This window comes from Leucopleurus acutus (genome assembly GCF_964270905.1).
Source record: "Leucopleurus acutus genome assembly, chromosome: X".
Classification (NCBI taxonomy): Eukaryota; Metazoa; Chordata; class Mammalia; order Artiodactyla; family Delphinidae; genus Leucopleurus; species Leucopleurus acutus.
The window spans coordinates 104197253-104207034 of NC_139148.1; the positions used below are offsets into that span (position 1 = coordinate 104197253).

Sequence of the window (9782 nt, forward strand, 5' to 3'; positions counted from 1 at the left end):
CTCACTGCCTGAGCATTTGCTTTTGAAAAGGGAAAAGAGTAGGCCATTCAGACAGCATACATACCACAACTAGACAAAATCTCTTACCTTCCATAGGCATGAATTCTATGAAATCTAACTGCCATTGGGTTCCTGGTAAAGTTGGTCAGGGAAACCTTTCTGCACCTACCTTGGAAGTGGTCCCTAATTATTCTACTGGCAAATAACAAAACTCTTTAATATGTTTTGAATAATTTCATCTTTTTGATAGACATAGTATTAGTCTAGTGGCTTTAAAGAAATCTCTTTCAGTTTGATTTTGTTGATAACAGAACAATAAACTAATCAAGCAAATAAAAACTGTGATATAGGAATTATTTTGTTAGTAATTCCTATAGTCCAGTTGAATTTTTTTTAGCCCCCCCCCCTTTTTTTTTTTTTTTTGCGGTACGCGGGCCTCTCACTGCTGTGGCCTCTCCCGTTGTGGAGCACAGGCTCCGGATGCGCAGGCTCAGCGGCCATGGCTCACGGGCCCAGCCGCTCCGCGGCATGTGGGATCTTCCCAGACTGGGGCACGAACCCGTGTCCCCTGCATCGGCAGGCGGACTCTCAACCACTGTGCCACCAGGGAAGCCCTTTAGCCCCCCCCCCTTTTTTTTTGATCATTTGTTCATTTCTCTTTATGAAGCTTGTTTTTGAAAATGGACAGAGGTTTCTAGTATTAGAAGTGGGGCTTCCAAATTTGGAGTCTGTCATGTTTTAATAGTGGCTTTTGCAGCTCTTTCAGCAAAATCATTGCCTTCAGAAATTGTCATTTTGCCCTGTGTGGGCTCTGTAATAGACTACCGATAATCTGAGTAGGCATTTGTAAAGCCTCTAACAAATCAGCTTTTAATTCTCCATGACATGTTTCAGTTCTCATAGAAATCAAGAATCCTCAATTTTTCTAATTTTGCCCTGTTGCATGACAGACACCAAACACATATTTACCAACAGCATATATATTTACTTTTAACTCTAGAACCAAGAATTTCAGCTCTAGTAATGGCTATTAACTTACCTTCTTGTGCCAACTTAATTGCAGGCAAAACATAAGCTTCATGATAAGTCACCATAGCACAGAAAGCCTTAAATTGGCCACTTTTGTCTCTAGTAAATGACCCATAAGTAAGCATTATAAAATCTGCCTTTAAAAGGATTATCAGGCTTCCCTGGTGGTACAGTGGTTAAGAGTCTGCCTGCCAATGCAGGCAACACGGGTTCGAGCCCTGGTCTGGGAAGATCCCACATGCCGCGGAGCAACGAAGTCTGTGCGCCACAACTACTGAGCCTGTGCTCTAGAGCCCGTGAGCCACAACTACTGAAGCCCGTGCGCCTAGAGCCCGTGCTTTGCAACAAGAGAAGCCACTGCAATGAGAAGCCTGCACACCGTAATGAGGAGTAGCCCACGCTCGCTGCAACTACAGAAAGCCCATATGCAGCAACCAAGACCCAACGCAGACAAAAATAAATAAATAAAATAAATTTATAAGAAAAAGTTCTTCCATGTTTTTTTTAAAAAAAGGATTATTAAATAAATCAGATTGGGGCCTAGCGTTTTCTTCTGTTACCATTGTACAATCATCATCTATATGATTAGGATCTGGTAAAACAGTAGCAGGTTTAAGAGATTGCATCTTCCAAGCACAATACTAGAATTGGATTATAATGCTTGCTCATAGCCAGTCTGACAATGTACCAACAAATGCTGGGTCTTATGCACTTGTAAGATAAATATCACCACATATGGGATACTCAAATAAATCAATCAACTAATGCCAGGGCTTGAGCCTTTTCAGTAAGTGTGGTTCCCAGTGCCATGGCATCTAGATTGGTCTAGTCTAATCCCAACTTTAGAGTTGAAATTCTACTAGCAGCACCTGTATTTTCAGGACAAAAAAAAATGGAAAGGTTTTACAAAATGTAGAATCGCCAAATCTGGGGAAGAGACTGTAGCCAATTTCAATTGTTCAAATGCCTCTTGAGATTCTAGGGACCAAACTAGAGGATCTGAAGAATTATCATGCAATTGCATTGTCAGAGGTTTTGCCTGCTCTGCAAAAACTGGAATTCCCTGTCCCTACTACCTTACTAGTCTCCAAAACTCTCTAAGTAGTATTTTTTAAAATTTATTTTATTATTATTTTTTGGTAGTAGGTCATTTCATCTACATAATTGGCCGACTCATTATCACTTTGTGTCCTTTAGCTGATAACAGATGCCTCAAATATTTTTTTTTCAGTTTGGCAATATTGCAAATTTTCTAGTGAGCCCTTGAGCTCCTGTGAAGCCAAAGGATCAGTTTTGCATTACTCTTTAATTTCTGAAACTATCAGAAAATCATCTATAAGTTTAATAATTATAGATCCTCCTGGTGGGACAAATTTTTGTTTTCTTATAAGCAACTAGGGAAAACAGTGTAAGAATCCCCAAACCCTTTTGGAATCCTCTAACTTCATTAGACTTCATAAGTAAAAGCAAACAAAAATATAGACTCATCCACTAGAAGAAAAGAAAAAAAAAGTAGAATATGGATCAACTACAGTGAAAAACTTTACAGACAATGGTACTGAAATCAGAAGAGCTGTGGGGTTAGGAACTATATAGATTAAAGGAACAGAAAATTTATTTAAGAAATTATACAAATCTGTATAGTAGTCAGCTATATCAAATTTATTTTCCTTCTTTACTAGAAGTATGGGAGTATTACAGGGTGAGTACATTTGAAAATTATCCCTCCTTTTTTCCTCCTAGTTTTTTATAACTAGTTTTATTCCTACATATTGAGTTCTACACAAAGGATATCTTGTTTTACACATGGCTATGGCTTATCCTTTTTGTAAGCTATTTTTCCTGGTTCTCTATCTCAAATTAAACCAGTATCATTATTCCCAAGTAATGGCCCAAAGCAATGCATCAGTTTGTTTCAGCTCTGGCACATAGTAACCAAATCAGGTGCCGTCTTCCAAGGGAGCTCAGCAAACACTCCAGCTGGAGTGTAGAATATGATAGTCTTTAATTTGCATGGCAGGTCTCTCCCCAGTAGGTTGACAGGCGAATCAGGAGAAAGTAAGAAAGCGTGTTCCTCAGTCAGAGGAACAATTTGTATGGGAACTACTGAAGAAAAGGAACAATTAGAAGGCTGACATAAAATACTAACAAAGTTTTTTTGTTTTTTTAACAACAACCTGTATTGATCTATCACTAGATGCAAAATGAGAAATTTCCAAGTTAATTGCAGAATAAGTAGCACCAGTATCTACCAGAAAAGGCAAGGATAGGTTAGCCTGAGGGAAAGTTATTGAAGAATATGGTTTGCCAGTTCTCACCTCTGAGATTCCCACAATCTGTCAATTTTGAGCCATTTGCCAATTATCTCCCAGCTAAGGATTTTGTCCTTCTGGGTTTTCTTGATTCCCTTGTTGGAATTTTTCCATTCTCTGGAGTCTCTTCCTACAATCTCTCTTCTAGTATCCTGGCTTTTTGCCATAATAATATGCAGTTTTCCCTTCTTCCTTTGCTCCCTGCATAGATTGACCAGAGTAGGGTTATCCCCTTTAGTAAATAGCTGCTCAGTTAAACCAACACTGTGGGTTTTATTTTTTTCGCTTTTTTGTCTTTCTCTAGATTGCCACAAAACTGTGTAGCTGCTGCTAAGTTTTGAGAAATAGTCTGTCCTTGCCAACCTATCACCTTTTCCCTAACTTGAGTTTGGATAGTTTGCAAGAGAGCCAAGACAAAGGTGAACAGGACTAGAGAGTGATTTTGATCTGCCCGTGTATCCATGCCAGTGAATTGTGAGAAAGCAACACATTGCTAGTGAAAATCAAGTGGGGAGGCACCTGTTTCTAGGTATACTGTGGCAGGGTCTCCCAGCTCACCATTACCAACCCTTCTTGATGGGTTTTAAAAGCCCTTAGTTCTTCCGCAGCAGTGGTGGGTTCCCTTGGCCACTATACCCATTGTAGTGGGCCACCCCTAGTCCCCAACATGTTTGCTCCACAACCTGAGTGAAGTCTGCTGGTTGCAGAATTCCCTGTAGCAGCCAATGGACATCCCCATTTATGGGGCTACAAACTGGAAACATGTTGCAGAGTACTTTTGTGAGTCTTTTCAGGCACAGGAAAAGAAGTCTTTAAATGACTGATATCAAGTGGTGAGAGAGGCGCATGGCTTACCTGGGAGGCCTGGATAGCTTCTCGATGGTATTGGCTTCACTGGTGATCTGAATAGGAAGGTCTAGTTTTCCTTATATTGAGACAAGAAAAATGTAGGATTATATGGCACTTTGGTTTCTTTTTCCAATGTGAATATTTATCAGGCCTAACACCTTTGTCTTTCCCCATGTGGCCTGTGCAGCTACTCTGTCCTGTTGCCTTCATACAGGGACTCAGTCTTTTACCCAAATTCTCAATTATCCCCCATGACATCTTTCTATCCTGTCTGCTTTTTTGTGACGTGGTGAGTGTTTGCTAAGTGACTCTTGAAGGTGGATTCAAGGGCTGAGATGTGAAGTGGAGTCAGGCTAGGACATGAGGCATACAAACATATGCCTTCAAACAGGGCAAATAATTCATTAACAGCTGGAGAAGTTGTACCCTTGTCTCTCTCTGCAGGGAAGTCTAATGGAAGGAACCGCCCATCTAAAAGATCACCTGCCTTCTTCCCAGGAGTTGATTTGAAATAGGGAAAGATAAAGACACTCAGAGAGAAAGCTGGGATAGCAGAGAAGAGAGGGCAGTTCTGTGTAAGAGAAAGTGACTTTAATTCTTGAATTTCTTAGTTTTTCTCAATCTTTCTTCCTACTTATCAAATAATTTTTCACTCCTTAGAATGATAATCATGATAAATACCAGTAATTCATATGCTTAGAATGAGGTACTTCTAAGAACCCCTGTAAATATGTTAATCTGTCCGAATGAAAAGAAACAGTCCTCAGGCCACTGTAAGACTGGATTCTCGTATGTATACTCATTCCAAATGTGACAGAAAGGTATTGGCAATTTGAGTGGGAGACCTGCAGGCAACATTTCCGGCTTCCCATATTTTTCCACCAGCAAAGTCAATGGTGACCCTGACGGGATTTTAGAACTGGTGTCACCTATACTTAGTCAATAATATTATCTTGAATTTGGAGAGTGTAATCCACCTCTGGCTAGTATTCCAAAAGAGCAGAGAGCTAGAAAGAATTTTTATAATTCAGGGTCTCTCACATGACTCTTGTGTGGCCACAAGACTTTCAGCCGATCCACCCAATTAAGGAATTGCCGGATGGATCCTATCCTTATTGCCAAATTGTTGGGGAAATAGCAAACATAAAACTTCCTGCCAACCCAATAAGACCTCTCTATAAAACATGGAGAAGAATGAAATAGCTTTATTAATTGATAAACATTAAACCAGACTGCGATGTGCAGCATAGGCAATCTGCTAAAGAGATTTGTAGGGGAGCAAAATTTGCCACCCTAAAATGAGTCTCTTTGGCATGAGGATTAATTTAAGCTGATTAAGACTCTTTGGGCCTTAAAAGAAACTTTGACCTTCCCTCGTACTGCCTAAAAGAATGTAGATAGTGGGTTTGTTCCAGAATAGAGTTATCACCAGAGCTATCTGCAAAGAATATGGGCTAGGTGTGCTGTGGGGAACTCTAGGCAGGGCCTAAAGATGAGAGTCTACTCTGTGTCCCATTGTCTCTGCCTGCCTGGCCCAGCAAACATTTGTTTACCAAACATTTGCTTTTCTATCTCCATGTGAATTGCCTTCCTCCCCTTGAAGTCCCAAACCACTACCCCCATCCTCTGTCTTTAGCTGAAGATGGTATTTAAGGTAAGGGCTTTAGCCATGTTGGCCAGTTACTTAGTTTTCCTGGGTCTCTCCCATGTAATTAAACTTTTGTGTGATTTTTCTCCTGTTAATCTGTCTCATGTCAATTTAACTCTTAGACCAGCCAGAAGGGTAGAGAAAAATTTCTTCCTCCACAGTAGATTGCAGAGACAAAAAAGAACTCTTACCCTTTTATATACTTGTTAACCCATTAACATGTACATATGTTTTACATATATATATATATATGTTAATCTATTACATACACATTAATTGTATCCAGAGGAAAAATAAAATCTCATCCTTTTTACAAGCAAGAAGTTACATCTTGGAACTAAAATTCCCACAGACAGGGAGATAGGGTACCACTCTTGGTGTTCATTTTTCAAAGAAATGGCTCCTTGGCCCCAGGAATGACATTCCTGGGATGTAAAACTGCAAGAGGCTTATTTAGCTTTGAAAAAGATTTACATATATTTCAGAGGCAGAGCTAGCATTTATAATCTCAAGTTTTCTGAAGGAAATGTTAAAAGAAAATGGGAGGAGGAAAGTTCTCTACTTTTTGGCACTAGGGAAAATTTAATTTTTAAGATTTTATTTACCCTTACACTGGCAAGAAAAAGTCATAGACAGCCTATACTATCTAATATATTACTTGGATAGGGACTCACACATAGGAAGAAGAAACAGCCTTAGTAACTGGAAATTGAGTATGAGGTGAGCACTGGCTCTCAGGTGTTAGAAACAAGACAACAAAATGGAGTCATTTATGTTAAGTCCCAGATCACCAAACTGAGACTTGACTTAATTACAGCTTTGGCTCTCCCAGAAATGGAGTCTTAACCCAATCAGCCAGAAATCACCTTATCAGCACTAGTTAGGCAACCTGGCTAACTAATCCCTGCCATCCCCTAAAGGAAAGTAACCTTGCAATAACCAATCTGCTTTTTTGCCTAGGGTAACTTCCTTGTTCCTGTTCCCTTCTGCCTATAAAAGTTGCTCGTTTTTTACAGCTCCTCAGAGCACCTTTCTATCTGCTAGATTGAAGCTGCCTGATTCGAATTCATAACTCTTAAAAATTTTAATATGCCTCAGTTCATCTTTTAACACAGGAAAGGGGCAATGGCACATTAAAACTGGGGCATAAGATCAGGGTTGGAGTAGTAACGGGGATTTGATGCTGGATTTGACAGATTTGGGCTAGAACTGCTTAAATACTTCTGGTTTGTGTGGTGTCTAGAATCCAGGGCAGAGCTCAGCCTGCAGGTGGTTTGGGTCACAGAGCCTAAGCTACAGTAAAGAAAAAGCAATTTGGGCCTAGAAACAAGAATGTTGGAAGTTACAGGGAGACAGATTTGTGTACAAAGGCCTTATTGTTCTTTTGCAACCATATTGAAATTTACTCTTTTTACCCAGGTTAACAAAATGTATCACAAGAAAAACTAAACATTGGATTTAATAAAAACAACACTTTTGAAAGCAGAACACAGTCCCTACCCAGGATATAATATTGCAAATGGTCACTTCTGGGATCAATTTACCATACTAGAGGAACCAAGTTGTTAAAGCATAGTTAATCTCAACTGAGCCACTTATCTGCACTGTAGTAAAGTACTTAAAATCACTCCCAAGATCAAGGTTTAAAACCATTTTAAGAGACAAGACTTTAAATGTTTTATAGCCACTTCTGTAAGAGGTGCTTTTCCTTCCCCAAATGGTCAAAGCTTAATGAGAAGGTTGACAATACTTTTTTTCCCCTCATCATATCTTCTGTTTAAAAATATTTACTATTACTACTGGTCATATGGTTTATATCTTGTCTGATCTGGGAAGTGTAGTCCAAGAAGTGAGGTTTGAGAAAGGAAGATGCTGCTTTCCTGGAGGAATGGGTGGTCCTCTGGGTGCAGGCCACATAACATGACTTATTTTCCCTAGTTATATAAATGGAGTGCCCAGAGTTCCTTGATCTTCAGTAAACTGGGGTAAAGAGTGAGCATTATAATGGTGAGAAGTATGTGTACTTACAGGTGGATTACCCTGTTGAGGTGAGGTAGGTCCTGGTGGAAGATATTTCATATAAGGTGGCATCTGAGCAATAATAGGTCTATGGAGAGGGTGGTGGAGTAGAAGTCACTGATGCACCTGAAGCGTGGCTATGAATCAAGTGAAAAGTACCTGTGGTCTGGGAAGGATGTGGCCTTTGATGACTTATTGATTGCAGAGGAGGTAGCGTGGTAAAATATTGCTGTGGAGGCATAGTTCCATGAGAGTTCAAAACCACTGGTTGACCCTGATATTCAGGATGATGGTGAGCAATTGCAGAGGCAGGAGGTAGTGGTTCCCAAGTACCCGAATTTGAGTCATTCTGAATAGGGACAGTTACTAAATTGCTATGTTTTCTTGTTGAAATGTAAAGGTTTTCTGACTCAGCTTCCTGACTCACTGAAAAATATAGAGGTGAATTCATGGACAGTGAACTCTGCTGGAGGAGCACTAATATCTTCTTGTGGCAGATTATATGGCTTGTGCGAACACTTTGCAAAGGAGGTAGTAGTATCATAAGGTATTGCTTTGGCGGAATATGGTTCATATGATGCTCATCTGGCGGCGTTATAAGATCAGATTTCAGTCGGTGGTGGGACAACATGCAGAATGAACATTTTCAAGTTGAGTACGGGCAACAGAATTTTCAGCTCTTGTATGGCCATGGTTGATATGAGCCTTTAAGTCTCTTTGAGACAAACACGGTCTCTTGCATCCTTGAACAGTGCCACATGTAAAGAGAGAATCTTGCGTATGCTTCTCAATTCGTTCCACAGGATTACTACAGCCTGGGAACATCTTACTGCCTTCTTTTCCATGTAAAATAGCACAGGCATAGCAAAAAGCATGCTTGCATGGAATCATCTGCCCATCGATTTTAATTGGCAATTAGCATTTGTCACAGAAATGTACTGGGGTATCATCCTTTTCACCTAAGATGTTTATCTGAAAGTCCCAAAAAACATCTTCAACACATCCTTGTTCATTTCTAAAAGCTTTACCCACTGGAGTCATACCGGTCCTCTGCACTATGATCGAATCCTTGGGCGTGCTCCGTGATTCAGCTCTCAGAGCACGAGGGGAGCGGAAGTCAACCTTACTGACCCAGGGCGCGCGTGTGCCGTACTCTCTTGAGTTCAGGAAGCGGAAGTACGTCCAGGTCACTGTACCTTTGACCTCGTCTTACCAACCTCCTTTCCAGTGAGAAAGTCGGGCAGAAGGAGAGTGAATATTTGAAGAGTTTTGGTGCCAAGGTTGCTTAGGCTGCTCTTGTTATGCTTCAAGAAAAAAAATAGACTTAAACTGGAAAAAGAGACTAATCCGGAATGGGGGAGGGGAGAGCATGTGTGTGTGTGTGTGTGTGTGTGTGTGTGTGTGTGTGTGTGCTGGCATGGGCAAGCACAGTAGTACATGAAGGCAGAAGCCTGAGCAGGTAAGGCAGCCAGCCCATCCTTAAAGGTTTTTTTTTTTTTTTTTTTTTAACAATGCAGTGCTTTGCTTTTTGGAGGTGAAAGCTCACCCATCGTTTGAAATGTTCAAATAGAGACTGGAAAGCTTCTTGTCAGAGATGCTGTAGATCTAGCTTCTCAAACTTTTCTGACAAAGTACCCCTAATGGTAGAGAAAACTTTACTAAAACTGTGAGGGTAAGGGGGGACAGAGTTCTAAGTACTTCTGAAAGCAAGATATTTCTCTGAATAGTTGTACTTTAAGTTATAGGAATATTATATGAATATAACTTCCTTTTTCAGAATGTTTATTTTAATAAAAAATAATGCTTTTGATTATTTAGTTAAATTACTTGAATCTCTCCCTGCCCCTAAGTCTTTGAGTAATAGTGAAATCCCAGGAAGTTGTGCCAGGATATGTGTCACACACTGCTGGATTTCCCCTCAGTGT

At 40.2% G+C, this 9782-nt stretch overlaps 1 pseudogene across 1 annotated transcript; it reads right to left on the reverse strand.

Moving 5' to 3' along the window:
• Positions 1–7634: 7634 nt before the first annotated feature.
• Positions 7635–8898, reverse strand: LOC309978627 (E3 ubiquitin-protein ligase Hakai-like; annotated as a pseudogene). Its single transcript has one exon. The product of its transcript is annotated as an E3 ubiquitin-protein ligase Hakai-like (transcript).
• Between the last annotated feature and the right edge of the window lie 884 nt (positions 8899–9782).